The 20299-nt window shown below is 44.3% G+C and overlaps 1 protein-coding gene and 1 long non-coding RNA gene across 2 annotated transcripts in view; both read left to right on the forward strand.

Annotated features, from left to right (window-relative positions):
• LOC119381589 (cholecystokinin receptor type A) overlaps window positions 1–20299 on the forward strand; it is a 158355-nt gene that overhangs the window by 49806 nt on the left and 88250 nt on the right. The window lies entirely within an intron of this gene.
• LOC125757142 (uncharacterized) lies at window positions 5050–13287 on the forward strand. The gene is made up of 3 exons (XR_007415080.1): window positions 5050–5203; window positions 7131–9904; window positions 11819–13287. It is a non-coding gene; the product is annotated as an uncharacterized LOC125757142 (long non-coding RNA).

The following is a 20299-nucleotide window of genomic DNA, read 5'->3' on the forward strand; positions in this document are numbered from 1 at the left end:
ACCGCATTTCGCTGACATTCGAGAGGACGGTTGACATTCGAGTGTTCCGTACCCTTCCCGTCTTTCCTTATTTTATTCTTATGCGTTTTAGTATTTTTCATTATTCTGCAGGGTTCTGAGGGCGAGGGTGTCGCACAAATGGCACATTACGTATTCCGACACGCCACCTGAAACGTATAGTGGGGCTCTGCAGGAAGCAGCCTACATGGACCAAGCTTATGGCTTCACTTGGCAGATTCCGTGCACTGCAACGGAGGCTACAGTTGTCGAGTCAGTCCTGAACCACTGGCAACAGCCGGCTGCGTTCCTGATAAAGCAGCTAGGCATGCCTATTGTGCTCTGCCAATCTTTCCGCGATACCTTCGTCCTATCAGCGTCTCATTGAAGTAGATAATAGGCGGGACGATGGTTAAACCGTTTCGTCTGATTGGCTAAAGAGATCCAGAGACTTCCCAGCGTTGCGCGGAACTTGGCGAGATGTCGAGAGCCAGACAGAGGGTAATGGTAAACAGAACGGAAGGAAGCCAGAACTTCTTCACGCCACGACTCTGTCTGCCGTGAAAGTAAGCCCCCTGTAATAAGCCTTTGCTGCCTAGACAAAAGAAGGCTACAGAAGCCAAGTACAACAAGTTTCTTCTGATATATTGGAAAAGATTTCTTAAACCGTATTACATTCAGAAGATTTCTTCCATGCCTTTAAGTCCATTCTTTTGTATGTCGCAGCGGATGCCAGTGAAACCTGGGCTCAGCCGCGCACGAAACAAAGCGAGTCCTAGCTCCTCCGAGGTCGCCTGATGCATTTTCAAATATAGCCTCGTTTCCTGGTCCATCTCTTCAAGAAATAAAGTCGGGTTTGTCGCTTGTGCTATTTTCATAGTCCTGCTTTCTTTTATTTGTACTTCTAAAGGAGACGGTGCGTCGTCACTGACGAACGAAAAAGTAAAATAAAGACATCGCTATAGTAGCTTTGTTTACATGTAGAACAGGCGTAATAAAATCATTATTTAATTGAAGAGCACTGGCAACCTCACAAGATATCATAGATGGAAAAGAGTTACAGTAAACACAAATTACATCTAACATGGGCATGTCAACATTGTTATAGAGAATGCTTGCATAAACAACAAAGGGCTGTAGTAATGACAGTACAAACTATAGGGACGAAGGAGTACTTGATTAACCTAACTCAAGGACGGCATGTAAAATAAGATCGGTAAGCTCAGTTAAACACAATGCTATGGATACAATTAACATAATCTGCCACTCATGCCAATAAAAACAACAAAACAATAAAACGTGATTCAAGATAATTGATAGTACACTGGAAATTAATTTCAGTTTCAGGAAGTTTAGTGCTGGCGCAACCAGGTAAAGAAATTGTGTGTTGCTGGACTATCGTTGTTTTAAAATTCTGGACTTGCGAGAAAACAGCGAAAAGATCGAGATGATATGACGATCGGAAGTAATGAGAGAGACAGAGATAAGTCGCAACGGTAAAGTCATGGAGTTTAACCGGGCTGTGCTCTGTTCGCCAAACAGCCGCGGTGAAAAAAAAAGAGAGATGACGGATAGTAGAAAAGGCATTTCATAGTCTGTTGATACACACAGAGCGAAGTCGCGGTTCCTCGTTCGACCGCAGCGAAGTAAGCGGCAACAGCGACATTTCAAGGACAGGGAAATGCGTAAACAATCACAAACTTAGACCTAAGTGCCCTTGAAAGAACAATATCGGGATCAATGTTATCTGGCTGTTTTCTACTACAGCTTGCCTTTTAAATAGACTGCCATCCTGGCTCATAAAAAGTCCTACGCCAGCGACTGGATGAGGTCTGGTCTAAATTTTATGCTTCTGGAGTCTTTAACGTTATAGCGTGCGTAGCAAGGATAATCAGTGCAGATGTCAACGGAATAGAGTATATTGTAGTGGGTAGATAATTCCGATGGGAAGGTCATGAGATGAATGGTCGCGGTGTTTATGTTGCACATCTCCCTCGGTTTTGACTACTTGGGCCACTGGCGCAGCCAGGGGGAGGGGAGGAAGGCGTTGGCCGGCCTCTTACATTTTTCTACAAAATTCTTATTTCCTTATTCACTTTTATTTTAATTCGGTAGCTTGCAATACTTCGGAGCAGCAAGCAGGGCATAAGTTGTTGTTTTATTTAGTTAATAATTTATTATTAAATTACCGCCACACAACACTTTCTGTCCCTGGGACCAGAAACGTTCTCTATTCCGCCACGATAGCATCTACGAAAAGAGTCTCTAATAGGAAGGCTGTTCTGACACTGGTGGTAGCTTCACCGCACGTATTCTTTTTCTTAATTATGGGTCTTTCCTTGCGATCTGAAAGCAGGAGTAATTAGGCTTTCTCTCTGTCGAAGGCAGTCAGCTCGTTTTGCGAAAGCCGGCTGGCAATGCTACATGTCGTAGGCTCGGTTGTAGTTTATCCTGTCGCAACACAACAACATAATTTAATCTTTTGATACGTCAGGCTGTGTGACTATGACAGTCACGTTAGTGCACGCAGTCGCACAAATTCCGGCGAGTTCTCTCCTCACCCACATTTGAGCTCACTTGCAATTCAATGCACCGAGAATCGTCGAGTGCGCAATGTGCTCTCACTTGCCAACAAAGCCGGCAAAAGTGGCAACACACAACACGTCGATGACAGTGCTACGAAGAGGAGCACACCACCTCCCCACAGTTTTCTATAGGCAGTACGTGGACCGATAGCTCCAGAACGGCGTCTCTGCGCCGCATGTATCTATAGCCTCTCTTCGTTCACGCGGCACAGAGGCCGTCGTAAGTCGCTTCTTCCTATCTCTCTCACTAGCCCTCTTCCCCATTTCAATGTCGTAACTTTCATAGTGGTATGTGCATCACACTAGCTTGCGGTGTTCGGCGACCTTTCCATGCGCAACGCTTCTTGCGTAACTCGCTGACAATGTGACAAGCGCATAGTTTTTCTCGAACCGACAATGAAGATTCCAAGCGCATAGCTTCGCTCGAACCGACAATCAGGTATTTCAAGGCTAGTTACATGCGCATAGCTTGGCTAGAACCGACAATGAAGATTCCAAGGTTAGTAACAAGCCCATATCTTGGCTCAAGCCGACAATGGTGATTTCAATGTTAGACCTTCCTTGAACATGTTTAACACAGCGCCACGACGACGAGGACACAAGAGAAGAGGAGACAAACCACAGCGCTGCATGTGCCCTTGCATGTGCCTTGCATGTGCCCTCCCGCAAGCCTCGAATGAATGCTGCCTGCTGCTCGCTCGTCGGCACATCCGGTACATTTGCTAATGTATTCCCGAAGGTTATGTGCACGCCTAACGAAGGAGAGAGGAGGAGGAGAAAAAGCAAAGGCAGGGTGGTTAACCAGACGCACGTCTGGTTTGCAACCCCGCACTGCGCGAAGAGGAATGATGAACTCGGAGAGAACGGGCTCCTAGATTTCGCACTTGAGTGACGAAGAGCTGCAAGGAAGTGCGCCTTTGTTCCTCTACGAAGTAATTACAGTAAGCCTAAACATATAATGTAGGCTCTCAGGTGCTCCTAATGTTATTGAATTAAAAATGCTGCTCAAATAACACGAACGTTATAATTTCAGAAACAAGCAGTAACACATATGGCAGCATGACGCTATCAAGTTCCTTCTGTGTAATTGCTTATTAATGTAATATTACTATCGCTTTCACATATTTTTTTTTCTTTTAGCTCTTTGTTTTGTTATTTAAAGATTAATAGCATATCCCTCAGAGCGAGTCGCGCGGATTATGAAGGAACAACTAACTTGCGAACGTCGAATACCATTATAGAGCGTGAGGCACACACAAATCAATAGCTAATTCAAGGCACTCACAGCGCTAGAACTTTCAACCTTGCCTCTCCAAGTCGCACAGATCAACCCCATACATTCTTTCTTCTTATTTTCCTGCCTCACCGAATAACCTACGTAACAGTTCTAATCTCTGCAAAGACTTCAGACCAATCACACCTTCTTGCTCTCCCAGCTCGCTTTGAAAGAAAGATGAACTAGCACAAAAAAGAAAGACTCCGCTCCGTTCTCACGTCAATCTCTTTTCCTCCTGGCGATATAGCATTTTGGTTCTGTATCAATTTTTGCCGGTCGCATGGTAGATGAGGGCGGTCACGATTACGCATGGCATGATTCATCCGAGTCACTGCAACGCTTTAGCAGCACCGGTTTGGCCAATCTTGGGCTGCCACAGTCAACGACCGGAGCACCGCGGTTTCTCGACCTCCACGGTGTTTCGTGGAACCTTGGTGAACATTTCGCGCCTACACGCGGATACTAAAACATTGATCCTACTTTTTCTTTCTTATCCGACCCCCCTCCTCCCCTTTCTCCGTACCTTCATCCTATTGCATTCTGTACTTTCAGTTTCCAAAGTCTGGCATCTACAACCACATGCCCTCGTATAGACCTCATTCTCCAGCTTTTCTCTAGTCCTCTTTTCTTTGTGTCGCCCCCTCTCCCCATCGTCCCCCCCCCCCTCTCCTATCTATGGCCCTCAAACGGCTGAGTGAGCAGAGGACGTCAAATAGCGCCTTGCGAAAGGCCCAATAACCCCTGCTCAGAGAAGCGAGCGGTTGCAGCTATTGTCCCGTCTTTTGTAGCACCCGAAGACAGGTGCTACGAAGCACAATTTGCTCTTTCGCGGTAAAAACCGACGCCTGCGCGACTTGAAAAGAAAAAAAAAAGGACCCGTCGCTGAGGCCACCAAACTTCTGTTCCTAAGGCTGAAAGCTTGTTGCACGCGCGGATAGAGCAGATAGTTCACATGCGTTTCGCCGGAGTCTGGGCTCTCTCGCGAACAATAGATGACGTCACTACTACGTCACTCACGTGTGACGTCACTTGAAGACTTTTTTTCCCTAAGTTAGTTTTGACTTTTCCCCGTGTCGCCACGGAGTGCCTAGTATGTCACGTGCTTCATGAATTTCGTCCCTAATGTCCTAGTCTCCTAGTGTCATCTTCACCTCCGCCGGCGCTGTCTCCGCGCACGTGTCACGAAGTGTCGTCGGTGTCGTCAAGTAGCCGCAAAAGTCAATACTCCCATGAAATGCGACGTTTGTGGCGTTGGCCTGTCTTCACTGGAAAAAAGTGGAGCACCACATCGCAGCGCACAAATTCGCCGCCGACTACGTGCAGCAGGCGTTCCACAAAGATAAAGGTGAGTACCCATCCTGTTTTCAGTTTATAGTTGTTGGAAAAGACAGTGTCAGTGCATTTTTATCATCTTTTGTGGTGAGGCTGTACAGCACATGACCGCTTCCACGTGCATTCACTGTGCCAGCTAGTTATAATTCGCATGTGCTTGTCGCGTAGAAAAAAAAAAAAAAAGAAAACAAGTATGCACAGAGGCACTAATTTTCACAATTTGCTCGATCACACTGAAAGTACTGCCGCTTGCGTCGCTTTTTTGTTTTCCCTCTAAAAACAAAGCAGAGCAAATATGTCCGGTGGATACATGATGTGTTGAAACAGGTGAGCGCACAAGACAGGGACAGTGAAAACGACACATAGAGCGCTACTTCCAACTAACATTTAATGCACTACACTCATCACGTGGTAACATCGAGTGCTTCAGAACAAGACTATCAAAAAAAAATTTAATTTTTTTTCTTCCTTACGCTTTTTTTTTCTTGCTAAAGATTACAGGCGGTAACGTGCCTATGGAAACAGGGCGACAAAGCGAAAAAACCCTTGATACCATACAGAAGTTTTTGACCGAGCTCATGAATGCGTTATCAACGGCAAAAACGGCTGTGTGATAAATGCGACATGAGATGAACATGGGTTTTAACAAAAAGCGGGTCATCCAAATGAAGGAACAATGATGCGGCTGAACAAAGGAGGCTGTAAAAAGGTATTAAAAATGGCCTTGAAAAGGTTAATACTTAAAAAGTGAGAACAACAATAAAAGTTTTGCAAAAACGCAGACTCTTTCTTCGTGAGTGACACAGAGGGCATGCTGACACAGCTGGGTCCGAGCTGTTCTGCACATGATGCATCATATATTTCTCGAGCTATGACAGCCTGGTCAAGAAAGGGGGCACAACCGCAAGCTGCACAGTGTAAGGCCATGTTGCCGTCAGACTTTTAAATTGTTGGCGTGTTCACGCAAGCGATCGTTAATACATTGGCCAGTTTAGCCGATGTAAACACATCCACAAGAGAGCGGAATCTTATACACGATGCCGCATTTGCAAGACAAAAACCGCGTGGTGTGCTTCTTGCAGCATGTCAGGCCTTTCACTGTTCACGTTTACACGCTTGCACAGGCCTCCAAAGTTTGTTGTGGGCGGTAAACACTACACTGACTCCTGCGCACCCTGCAGCCTTCTTAATCCTATGTGACACTTGGTGCACGTATGGGATAACAGCAGTTTTTGTCCCATCTCTGTTTTTTGGAGGCACATTACTGGTTTTCTTGAGTCTGTGCAACAAGGTCTCCGCAAGGTCACGCAAAACTCTGGAAAACGTGTGCTCTCGAAGAAAGATTTTGTGTTTTTGCAAAACCTGTTGACTTTTATTGTTCTTACTTTTTAAGTTTTAACCTTTTAAAGGCTTTTTTTAATACCTTTTGATGACCTCCGCTGTTAAGCCGTATACTTTGTTTCTTCATTTGTATGACCCATTTTTGTTAAAACCCATGTTCATCTCATGTCACATTTATCACCAAGTCGTTTTTGCCGTTGATAGCACATTCGTAAGCTCGGTCAAAAACTTATGCTTCAGAAGTTTTTCAGAAAGAATATTAGTGCACTGAATGAGATGAAGGGTAACTGAAGGACTTAATTTATTTTGTGAAGCAGAGAGAGTGAGGGAGCAAAATAAAACATTTAACATTAATCTATCAGGGGCGTAGCCAGAAATTTTTTTCGGGGGGGGTTCAACCATACTTTATGTATGTTCGTGCGTGCGTTTGTATGTGTGCGTGCCTATATACGCAAGCAAAATTGAAAAAATTTCGGGGGGGGTTTGAACCCCCCAACCCCCCCCCTTGGCTACGCCCCTGTAATCTATGTCTAAGGCCTTTGAACTATTTTCGTTGGTTTAATGTCTCTCTCTGATACTATGTTGTATTTGTATTACAGAATTCAGTGAATGGAAAGCTCAGGAAGAGGCGAACTGTTGGTTTGTTCTTCACACGGCTCCCAAAAAGCTGGCCAGTGGGGAAACGAGGAGCCACTACTACTCTAATAGATCAGGAGTGGCTAGGCCAAAGGAAGGTCATGGTAATCGTCGAGAAAAAAAGTCAGGGTACCTGCAAGTCCGGTAAGATATGTCTCATTTATTACTGTGACAAAGAAGGAGAACACTCAGAGCCCGGCACCTGAAGGTATCACCATAAATGTAAGGCACCAAAGAAAGCATTATGGCCATAAAGCAGAAATTCAGCACTTGAGGATGAGTGACAAAGAAAAGGCCAACGGGGTTAACCAACGTAGCAGAGGACCTGGAGCGTGGTGTGCCCATGAAAACCATATTGAATAATATAAGAACATCTGTTGGGGGCATGTAAGCTGAGGCCAGCACATTTGGCAGAACGCATAACTCTGCATAACATCAAACGGCAGTTTCACATTGCTGCTCCTGAACAGTGTCACACCAATGATGCTGTCAGTGTAGATATGTGGGTGAAAGCAATGTAGGACAAAGGTGAAACACTTGTCTGTCTGTATAAGGCACAAGGTGCAGTGGACCCAACTGGTACTTTTGTTGCAACAGATTTTGCCCTTGCTTTGATGACAGAGCCACAAAAAGAGCTGTTAGAAGAATTGGGCATGGGCAGTGTGTCTTGACTCAACACATGGAACTACAGGGTAACAGTTTGAGCTGACCACTCTTCTAGTGCTAGATGAAGTGGGATAAGGTATACCTATAGCCTATTTCATCTGCAACAGGATGAATGAGGAAAACTTGGCAGCTTTTTCAGGTCTCTTGAGTGTGCCATCAACGAAAAAGTGGCTGCTAAGACATTTATGTCTGATGACGCCTCACAATTTTACAAGGCATGGTCGTCAGTTATGGGTGTCCCTCAGCAGAAACTTCTCTGCACCTGGCATGTGGATAGGAATTGGCAGAAGAAGATACATGAGTTTGTAGAAAAACAACTGAGGCCAGACGTGTACCACAACGTGCGACTCCTTTTAGAGTTCCTTGACCAGCAAGAATTTGAAAAGTATCTGTATCTTCAATCATTCCTTGACACTGAGGAAGAAAAACTGAGGGATTTTCTGAAGTACTTCAAGGACAACTATGCAGTTAGACCTCAAGAGCGGGCCTACTGCTTTAGGACGAGGGCAGGTATCAACACCAACATGCACCTTGAGAGCATGCACAGGACGATGAAGCACAGCATGCTGGAGGGAAAGAAGAATAAGCGTGTTGATAAACTAATTTCTGCACTCATGGACTTGACATATCATTTTTTGATGAAGAGGGCAATCCAGATGATCAAAGGGCAAGAAGTTGAGTGCAGTTGAAAGGTACCACAGATCTGGCACTGAAATGGCAGGTTGTGCCAAATTAAACGAAGACAGCACGTGGACTGTGCCATCTCAGTCTACTAAAGGGCACTCTTATACAGTGACAAAAGTCGGGGATGCTGCTTGCTGTCCCTTGAGATGCAATGAATGTGCAGTGTGTGCGCACCTGATACACTTCAAAGTGTGCAAGCACATTCACTGTGTGGTCATTGCTAACACATTGTCAAGCACTGACAATAACGACTATGAGAGCCCACCTGAAACAGTAACTGAAACGAGTCGGGCATTGCACATAGTGCAAAGCATTGCAAAGGTGGAGGCGGCCACAACAGTGCCGAGCCAAAAGTCATGGATCGATCTCGGCCGCGGCGGTCACATTTCGATGGAGGCGAAATGGTAGAAGCCCGTGTACGTACGATGGCAGTGCACGTTAAAGAACACCAGATGGTCTATAGAACACCAGATGGTCAAAATTTCCGGAGCCCTCGACTACAGTGTGCCTTTACCTACCTCGTGGTTTTGGCACGTAAAACCCCAGAAATTATTATTATTATTGCCAATGATGACCACATGCCTCAACAAATATGAAAAGTACTATGTGTTGATGTTGGCACTGGACCGAGGTTTCCACTAAATATAAAATTTAAGTCACTCATATGTCTCATCTGCTCTATCTGACACAACTGCTGCTGTAATTAATAATTGACTGGAATGCAAAGTGTTCGATTGGTGAATGTGCTGACCTGCCCATTTCTCACTTATGATTTCTCATTTCAGATATTGTATTACTGATTGTAGAGGTGTTAAATGACATTGATTTCCCAAAGCTATGGAGGAACCAAACCAGCATTTTAATAAAGCCTTATTGTCAAAGCTTAACCTGGTTGTGTCTTCCTGTGTTGATAATGCATACTTGTGCACGCGGTTTCTGCACTACATTCATTACAGTAATGCAATGCAGTTTCATTTCAAGCCACGAGGACAGAGTCAGAATCGATTTAGATCTGTTTCTTTCTTTATGAATGCTTAGATTATTATTGTTGTTGTTGTTGTTATTATTATTATTATTATTATTATTATTATTATTATTATTATTATTATTGCAGCGGTATTTGCACACGTTTTCTGGCTACGGCGCGAATCCTTTATTACAGAGGAGAGCTCGATCAACATCGACATCGTCTGCAATGGCGGATTGTTTATTTGCAATTTGCAGCGTTTGCGCGATGTAAATTGTTCTTTCGCTAGTTTCTTGTACGCGGTAATGTTAACATTAACGCTCGCTATCGAGTTTAGGGTATGTTTTCTCACACGTGAAGGTGTGGTGCCTTTTTCACCCGTGAATATTCGTACTCGACGCCGCTCGCCTACCACAGCAGGTGAGGTCATTGGTAAGATACACGTTCCGATGCAACTTCCAATTCAAAATTGTGCTTTGTATGAGTGTCATGCTCTGCGCTTTCGACTCTTTTGATCGTTAACTTGCGCTAGATGTGGTATCGAGCCAGTCGAGCTCTGAAAATTCATTTCCGATGATCGGGACACGATCTTGAACGTGCATGAACGCGCGGGTACCACACAAAATATAAGCTAAAGCTGTGCAGCAAATTCAGATGTACTAGGTATTGCCGCGAACAAATATTGCTTTGCTAATGGGATGGGCGTCGATGACTGCCCACCCCCCCACCCCCTTTTTTTTTTGTACATACATGTAAACCGTGATTTCAATTTGACAGCTTTGCTTTGAAGGCGCTTTTAGTGCTATAATGGAAGCGATAGCTTGCTTTTGATGACCTCTGCGCTGTCAGTGCATCAGGACATTGCATTATTGATAAGACAGAATTGTTCACGTCCAACACCCCTCGCAACGCAAAGCATTTGAAAATTCTTGTGCTACACTTGCTCGTTTTCACGAAAGGGGGTGTTTTTGGAAGAGTTCAAACCTAAAGACGCTGATTTCTTCTTATCAGTGCTAGAGTTACTGACTACGCTACCTAAAGGTAGCATATGCAGTAACTAATCAGTGCCTGCCAGCAGCGCACCAATTGAGGGTGTGTTCTGCATAACTTCGTGCAAGAAAAAAAGAAAAAAAATCAGAATTAAACGCACAGTAGAACTTGCTACAACTGAGCTGCAAGTCGGGTTGAACTTTCCATTCAAGTGCGAGCTTTCATTCGACTACATTAAACCCTTTCAGACGCGATCTATGAAGAACTGCCTGTAATTCGTCAGAGTTGCACATTATCTCAAGGGACTCGACGTTGCAACAAAAATATTGTCATGTATGTGCTTTATAGTAACTAATCTTGATTAAACTGCAATTGCATTGAACCTGAAGTCATTCATGTTCTGCTTTTTGCAAAAATAGAATGAAATCTCAGGCTAGAAATATAGTACTAATTTTTCTTTTTTTGGTTATGATCATTTCGAGCAAAGATAAATTATACTTTTTAGGTGACTTGGAAAAGCGGAACATCAAACATGGTAGTGCCTTCTGCTAATTGACTATATTTAACAGTACACTGCAAAATGAAGTTGAAAACAGATCTATTATACAGGAGGTTCAATTTATCCACTCTTAAATGTATCTTGTTCTTTCTTAGCCACTAGTCAACACGACTAGCAAAAACATGTGATGTAGACAGTTGTATACAAAGCGTCTCAAACAGTTATAGAAAGAATGGTGTGCTAAAAGCTGCAGCAAGACAGAGTACGACTTTGCGAAACTGCAGTCGTAAGTGCCGCCGCTTTAGGTTTACAGGTTGATCCATCCACGGCTTGGATGTAGACCATACTTAGAAACTAACTCGGATGATACCGTTGTCACATGGTGCACTGCTGATCGCAATTAAGCCCAATCAGGGTCAAATTTCTCAACAGTTGATTGACTCGTTTCTGCAACTTGCATACAGTAAATAATCACAGTAGAGAAATTCTACCCAGTCAGGTCCCATCGTGATCAAAATTGACAGTATGACACCCATAATACATATTTGTCTGGGAGGCCAACTTTTGGATATACAGGTCTTACTAGAAAAGAAAAACTAGATACATTGTTCGATAGCAGCCTATTAACATGTTGGCTCACGCACATTTCAAGCACATTCAAGACGTGGCATGAAACTCTTGCTAAACTCTTCTCAATCAGTTTGTATCGATCAGCTTATTTGCCATGTTATATACAAACAGATGCGGTCACCTATAGTGCACACTATGGGCTCACTTTCTTGAGCTAAATTTTCGTGACGTACAGCCTGACACTTAGAAACACCATGTGGCTCTCTTGTTTGCAGTTCATCCGCCTTGGTGCAGTTGGCCTGCCTTGCAAACTCATAAACGGCATTGTGTGTTGCTGCCATGTCTTCCGTTACTTTCTCTCAGTAGCATGAACGAACTATCCGCACCCGTTTTGTCTGCACTACAACGGAGATGCCTCAACTTCAGCCTATGTTAACCCCCACTGCCTTTCAAGGAACTATGTCAACAATGCCAGCACTATGTGCTGCTGGGCCTCATAACATAAGCTTGCTCAGTGGCACAAACTGTCCATATACTTTTGCCCCACAATGCAACTGTGCCATTCTCAGTGGTCCGTATTGGGAAGCACTCCAGATCTACAAACACTATGATGTGCTGTTGACTGCTAGAAAATGACTCGTTTATAACAGCGGAGTTTTGCACAACATAGAAAGGGTTATGAATGTAAAAATGGCCATCCACTCCCATTTGTTGCACAAAGCTACGATAAAATTCATATGGATTTCTCACAAAGAACAGCATTTTAGTTGGCGAAAAATTTGACATGGTCCACAGTTTGAACTCGAGAACGACTTTTTTTCGGGGTGGTCGCTCTACCATTTAAGCTAACCAGTATGCTAATAATAAAAGTGTGAGGGCAAATTCAGTTTGAAGCGCATGGACACTGAATATGACAAATGAGTTCTGTGGAAAGCACAGTAGGTATAAGTAGCTTATAAGCAGCTGCAAGTAATGTTTTTTCTTTCAAGTTTGATTTTCATAAATAGATATTAACACAGAATCTTCTGCTAAAAGCTGCTGCACGTTTCCACAGGACCCATTTGCCAAATTCTGTGTGCTTTGACTTTTCAACTAATTGGCCCTTACACTGCCCATTGCTAGCCTACTGGCTATCTCAGTTGTAGAGAAACAGCCCTGGAAAGGTGTTGGTTCCAGGCTTGAGCCCAGGAACAGTACGAATTTTTTGTTTTCCTTTCTGAGAAATCAGTATGGATTTCCTGGTAGCCTTGTACAAAACAGGTGGATGGCCATTTTTCAATTCAAAATAACTTGTTCTCTACACAGATGATGTATGCGAACACAACTGTGATGCCTTGAATCATGTCTGGACGAGCTGGGCTTGGAGCATGTAGCCAAATGTGATGGTAGGAGCTCCAAGTGAATGTTCTCAAATGTTCATTGTTCCAGTGCTCCCAGAACGAGGAAAAAGCTGGGACACAGCACTGTGTGCCTTGGCTTCTTTCCTCGCACTGTGACATAATGAAGTAGTACCAACTAGCCCAGTTCATTGCGCTCTAAAATGTGTTTAGCTACTTGTGATGCCGTTCAGACCAATCTGCTTGGCACATTCACAGGTAGCAATAGAACAGAGGGCTGCCGAGATAGCAAAGCCATAAATGCAAGGCCTGCGCGTGCACATCTGAGCTTGCAGAGATGGTGTCCTGCATAGGTCACTTGCTTGATGAATGTGCAATAAATGCAATTTTTTGGGCAATAAAGGTGTGATGACATATGCAATTTCTACATTTATTTGCTGCAATACAGAAACGTTCTCGATTTGTTCGAGTAGTGATTAGCATTTATGAAAGATAATTAATGCAAGGTCATGCTATATGTATTACTTTCAATTGAAAGACCCTGTGGCACAATCTTAATTATACAAAAGTAATATACAGCCAGCAGAGTCAACATGTGCCGTACAACTCCTCTCAAGTTTCAAGGAGGCTATCTGGGTAACAGTTGGGAGCATTCGCAACCAGCCGGACAACACATGGGTGGCCCTGAAAAGGGCCGTTTCATGGCAGGCAGCATTTGCCAAGTTTCAGTAAGGTTGAAAGTCGGGTGAATTGGTGACAGAGCATCTGAACATGTAAAGCAGCGCACAGAAAAAAGACACAAGAGGATTAATATGATTCAACAGGACAACTGTTGCACTTGCCACTAGTTTATTCTTTTAAAAAATATGTATATAGTACATACCCACAAGTGCACCACATGCAACAATGACTTTTGCTCATAACGGTGCTTAAAAAAATTTGAATGTTGTGCACTTGTGCATATGTGTATTACCCCCTCCTTTTTTTCCCTTCAAAATAAGCTAATTGCAAGTGCAGTGGTTGGCCTGTTCAATTGTATTCCTCCTTTCATGTCTTGTTTTTGTGTGCTGCTTTACACATTAAGATGATCTAAAGCAGTCTTGGTTCATGTTGGGAAGGTAGGCGAAGGAATTTGCTGCACTCGCAGGACTTCGTGGCCTTTTGTGTTGCAGTGGCTGCACTTCAGCAGCCTGTAGCAGATACCCAGCTCGCTGTGTCCATGTGACTTCACTCCAGGTCCGAAGTCACGGGCAAGAGAACTGACGATTTTGGCCAGCTGATCGATCCCTTGGCCTCTGTGCACATGGTACCCATCAATTGCTAAGAGCGCACGTCGTGGCTCTTTCGAGGAATTGAGAAACCGATGCTGTAGGAACAAAAAAAATTAGTGCAATTAGGAAAAATGTGATGCATTGAGACAAGAAAGAACTTGCAGATCAACTGAAGTCACTAAACAAAAAGAAAGGGAAGTGAACAACATGGGACCACAGCCTACAGTTTCATAAGTTAATGGAAAAATTTGGCAACATAAAGTGTTGCTAGTATGCTGCAATGTGAAAATTTTTCACTGCTAGATGGGGCTCAGCCGGAACTTTTGAAATCAATACACGCTCCTTTGAATGTTTACATTGCCCCTGTATATGTGGCTTGCACCAATATCACAGCTTGAAATTACATAGCCATCCACCCCGTGTGTCGGAACGGAACTAAAAACAAAAACAAAAAGATATTTTTGGCCGGAACGAAAATAACAAACGTTATCTATTATTTCGTTCCAGAGTGAAACCGAAATATTTTTTATCAGTTTTCACTTCCCAGGAAAACTTGGTGACCTGGAACAACCGAGGTCATGCAACGTGAGCAATAATACATATGTCAGGGTATAGTGTTAGTGCTTATCTCATGCAAGAATTCCAAAGTAAAGATGTTCAAATTTTATGAAAAATGAAAAGAGTGGCAACCAGAGCTGTTTATATTAATGCAAGTGGACTTTCGTGTGCCAGCCACACTAGTGTGGAGAGGGCATTCTCGGTGCTGAAGTTTGTTTTATCAGAACAGCGGTCTTCCACCCTCGATGACGGGCTACTTCTGAGAAAATGCTCACTCCCTTGACACAAAACATAGAACCTGCTCAGAAAATTCGTAATTCACTTTTGAGAAATTTAAATACAGTAACTTGGAAGGGTGCTAGTTTTGGGGTTTTGTGTGGCTGGCCCAGAAGCCCCTCAGGGACGAGACCAAGACAGACCAGCAACCATCTTTACTCTGCCGAGCCTCGGCCGCAACTGCCCGCTGCCAGTGGCTGCTGAGTGCGAGCTGCGAGCGCACCATCGCTCATCATTCTCTTCTTCTACGGCCAGCACGCTCGCAGCCACCGCTTCTATACTGCCCCCTCCCCTCCGGTGAAACAGGGGAGGAGGGCGCAGTAGCCGCTATCCTTGGCCACAGCGGACAGCACGTGGCGTGCACGACCACACGTCGGCACGGTTCGTCCACCACTGTAACCAAGGTCCCGGTGTTGTCCGTGGCAACTGGGGGCTCCGGGGCTCCGCATCCATTTTCGGGTTAGCAGTCGTCGTGGCAGCCGCCTTGCTGCCACCGTTTGTGGTTGCCTGCTCTTTCCTGTTGCTGACCTCTGGTTCTTCCTTCCTATAAGTGTATAGAAGCGTATAGACAAGTATAAAAGTGGCGGCTGCAAGCGCGTCGTCCGTAGAAGAAGAAAACGAACGATGGCACGCTCGCAGCTCGCAGTTGTGGCCGAGACTCGGCGGAGTAAAGATGGTTGCTGGTTTGTCTTGGTCTCCTCCCTGACGGGTTTCTGGGCCAGCCACAGCCACGACACCCCACATAGCTCGCGCTAGTCTGTAGCAATTCGTCGTACAGTTACTTGCGCTCCTCTGAAGAATGCGGGAAGAAAGTGTTTTACCCGTCCCACGTTCTTAAGAGGAGCGCAAGTTTACCACAAATCCTATGTTTTTATCGTTACTTTACCTTCAAGTTTTCGCATAAAAATAAGAACCGTTACAAAACATTATTTTTTTAGTTCCGGAACAGAAACGGAACTTTTTTCGGTGGAACGAAACTAAAACCGAAACTAAAAACATTTCGTTCCGACACCCTGCATCCACCATTGCGATGAATCACTACTGAAAGCTGACCAACCACCACTGAAGCTATAGTGACAGTACTAGAATATGTACCGTACTTACTCGAATCTAGGCCGCTCTCGATTGTAGGCCGACACTCGAAATTCGCAAGGCCAGAAAAAAAAAAACTTAATCATGGTACTCGAATCTAAGCCAACCCCCCACTTTCGCACATTGTTTTTTATAAAAAAACATCAGCTTAGATTCGAGTAAATACGGCACATGCATTTCAGATTCAATTAATGGTTGCCTGCACATTTGTATAATGCCCCAACTGCTTTGACACTAACGCAAGGAAGCAGCAGCCAACGAAAATAAATATGAATATTTCAGCCTGCCATACATGGAGAACACGTGCAAGCATCCAATGCTCATATGTGAAAGACAACAGTGTTAGAGGAGAGAGCCTGGTGCGGATAATAGAAGAATTTTGACACAGCAAGCCTGTGATGTACACTTCACTACATAGTCAAAAGTCTGATAAAAACTTGTCAGATGGGGAAGGTACCAGATTAACATATTAGAATGCGCCTCAAACTTTTTAAAAGTACATAAAATTGATGCTTCGGGACCACTATGGCCCCATTGCTCACATTAAAAAAAGCATCAGTGGGGCGCCTATGTATAGCCTATGTGCCACAGCGTGCAGGTAGGGCAAATTACCAAATGTACAGCTAGTTCCACATTTTTCCGATTTCATAAAGATTCCATGAGCAAACATGAAGATTACTACTTTGTAGCAGATTGAGTGTATTCAGATAACATCGGTGCATGTCTGTGGACCCCTTTAATTTCGCTGAAAAAAAAAAAATATTTTGCTGTATGAGTCCCTAGGGCCACGAAACCAATGTTAGTTTTGCGAAAAAAAAAAATTTGCCTAAGTCAAAAAAATTTGGACGGAAGTCTTCACTCAGCAGAACTGCTTTTTGCGAATTTCCCGAAAATACGATTTTGACGAGATCCTACAAAGAAATTATTGCAGCTGCGAGTCAATTTTTCTTGGCTTACTGTGAGTAACGTGCATTTATAAAATGTTATGTTGCAGTTCTGTTGCCCATAACTTATGCAAAAGAAGTTGCAAATACGGCACCCATTGCTCAATAATGCTCTAATTTCAGATTTTTTCACTCCGCGTCTATAATACTCGAAATTTCCCAAATTTTCCAGAGATTTGCCACGCGTTAGGTTAACCATTGTGCTAAGTATGATTGCCGAGGATGATGTCAGACGCAAACCATAAATGCATATGGTAAGAAACGTCTCTAAAAATAAAATACTTCGAAATTCAGTTTAAAAAAAAAGGCCATCTTCAATTTTCTTTAAACTCCCCAGAATTAAAGCCAAGCACGTGCTCTAACTTAATCTCTAAAAACATGTTGCATTATTTTTGTTAGATAGGAGTTACAAAGCCACCAAAGTGTCCAAATTGACGTCAAGTTCACACACAACCACTTAAAGGGGTGGTGCCATCAAATTTGTGGCTTGTGCATTCTTTGTTGCAAACATTTCTCATTGATCTAGGAAGCATGAGACACACTCCCAAATTCATGTATTCTCTCGAAACTATTTCACATCGCCTTAGTTGTATGAACGACTTTCGGTTTCGGTTTCTGGGCGACAAGTTGGACACCGACATCACCGTGTAGGAAGCTAGAACAAGTGCACCCACAAAGTTGTGACACATGCAGTGCTGCATTGTCTGCTCTCGCACACAGATGCAAGCAACCGTCCGGACGCCTTCAAAACTTGCTAAAATCCTCCATCATCCGCAGATGGTCGGCGAGCTTTCAACAATGACTGGTAAAACCAGTTTTGTCTACGTAACCCAACAGCAGCACCACATTAGTGAAAAGATGTTGCGTGGAGTTTTGCACAAAACTCTCCACAGAATGGTACTGCACTGTTAAACAGAACGTCTCAAACAAAGGTGAAAACCACCTAACGTTATGGAAATTTCAAGCAGTATTGAATCCATTGCAAGAGACTCTTGTCTGCTGAGACAGTCATTTCATAACAACTGACCTACCTTCATTTTAGAGACTAAAAACATGAATTCACAAGTGCAACCAGTACTTGCTGGAAGCAATCCACACTAACCAGCTGCTGAACTCACTGAATATTGGCATGACTCTGCTGCTCACTACCCGAGGCCAGCAAATGCTGCAATGACATTGCTGTGCCTATAGTCGGGTACAACTTTAGAAGACAGGAGAGGCCCCGCCCAGATGACCGAAGCGCAGCAGCCAATTGCCTCCGTGACTAAAGAAATAGTCCCGCTAGGCATGTTAGGCATGTTCTCCGTCGGCGGGGTCACCGGCCGTCCGGCTCATGACGTCACCTGAAGTGCGCGCCTATTGGTGGAGGCTCGTATGCATCCGCCTTTGAGGGGAAAATGCCGCTGCCTTCTAAAGTTGTACCCGACTATAGCTAATGAAAGCTGTGATGTTGAGAGGGTTCTTTCAGCTGAGGTACAGAGTCGTCCACTTCCACCTTGAACACCGCACCGTGCGGCCAGCACTCCGCGGAGCGCCTCTCTTGGTTGCTTGGGTAACTAGCGCGTATGCGCAGTGACAGCTCTAGGCGGAGCCTTCGCCGCGTCGTCTGCTAAAGCGCGGCAGCTCTGCCGAATTGTACTTGCTTTGCGGTGAAGCTAACTTCGCTCTTGCTATGCGCATGCAAATCCAGCATCCAGCACGGTTCAGAAGAAGCGAAGCGACTGCACCTTGTTCAGTCTAGCTTTTGCTGCTAGTGTTTTCTTTCATTTCTGGATGCGATCTCACAACCAATAAACCTCGGTCCGTGCATGAGTAAATTTTCACAGCCGCGCTTGAACTCCTACAACTAAGCAACTCAGCTCCTTTGAGCCCAGTAGCCAGAATGTTTCCCGCTGCTCACGCAAATGTTTTTGATCAGCTTCAAAGCTAGGCGCCACAAAATTGGCGATAAATGCATGGTAAGGTCTGACATAACAGCTTTAAATGTGCGAAAGTTTGGATTCTTACTCGCCTGAAAACAAAAGGATGTGAGCAATTTGCCAATTTCAGAGAAGTTACATTACATTCAGGTGTTATCAGCACTGCTGCCTTCATGCGCTAGTGAATTTAACTCGCCAATACGACGCCCTAATTTGCTACTCATTTGCAACCATGCTTATTCATACCATTCATGCAGAAAAATGAAGAAGCATTCTAATAGAGTTTGCAACGCAATCAGTTCACCAAAGAAGCGCCGCTGACAAATGATTACTTCTGTAAGCAGGCGCTGAATAAAGCTTGACTCCCTTTTTATCGCTAGGTGGCCCAAAGCACCGCGTATCGCTTTATATATTTCTTGGCTCAAAACTTTAGCACGAAGCAGAAAGTTTCCGTGAGCCTTCAATTCACAGCGCAAACTTATATTTTTTATTGTCGACTTTGTGTCGCCAAACTTTCAGCTGATGAAAACAACCGTGTGAGTAGCGGGAATATTCTAACTGTACGGCACAAAGCATCTGAGTAGCTTAGTTGCGGGAGTGCCAACCCGGCTTGGCGATCTTACTCGTGCACGGGCCAAGGTTTATTACTTTTAAGATCGCATGCAGAAAAAGAAAACAGTAGGTAAAAACGCAGTGCGAAACGAGGCGCAGTCGCTGCGCTTCTCGATTTCCATGAGATTAAGTTACCTTCATCGAAGAGCGAGCGCGATTGGGCGGAGCCGCTGCGCTTTAGCAGACGACGCGGCGAAGGCACCACCTACAGTTGTCACTGCGCTTGCGTGCCCCAGCCGCCCGCGAGAGACGCCCCGCGGAGCGTTGGCTGCACGGTGCGGTGCTCAGGTGGAAGTGGATGCCTCTGAACATCCAAAGGTGAGACAGCTCTCGAATGAAGACCAACATGCTGCACATGCAATGGCAATGTACGTTAACAAGGACGCGTAAAAATCGGTGATCAGCTTTTGTGAATTAAATGTGTCTTTTCCTAGATGTTATCAGACTCTTTACTGTCCTTTTGACTTATCATTTGTGTAAATGTATTTCATGTAGCATTCTAAACTAACCCCCCATAAACATGCAGTTCAATGATGGTTCCCACTAAAATGTGATAATTTCTCTCAAATTACCAGCTTGAAAAATAGCACCCAATTTTTACCCTCTAATTTGAAAAAATATAAAACACAAAACAAACCACCGTAGTTATGCATTTGTGTTAGATGCTTTGGCTTCCTGTGCGACACAATTTGTCCAAACTCAACACAGACAGGATAGATGAGACTGTGGTAAGCCAACATGTGCAGG

This window comes from Rhipicephalus sanguineus, chromosome 2, assembly GCF_013339695.2.
Source record: "Rhipicephalus sanguineus isolate Rsan-2018 chromosome 2, BIME_Rsan_1.4, whole genome shotgun sequence".
NCBI lineage: Eukaryota > Metazoa > Arthropoda > Arachnida > Ixodida > Ixodidae > Rhipicephalus > Rhipicephalus sanguineus.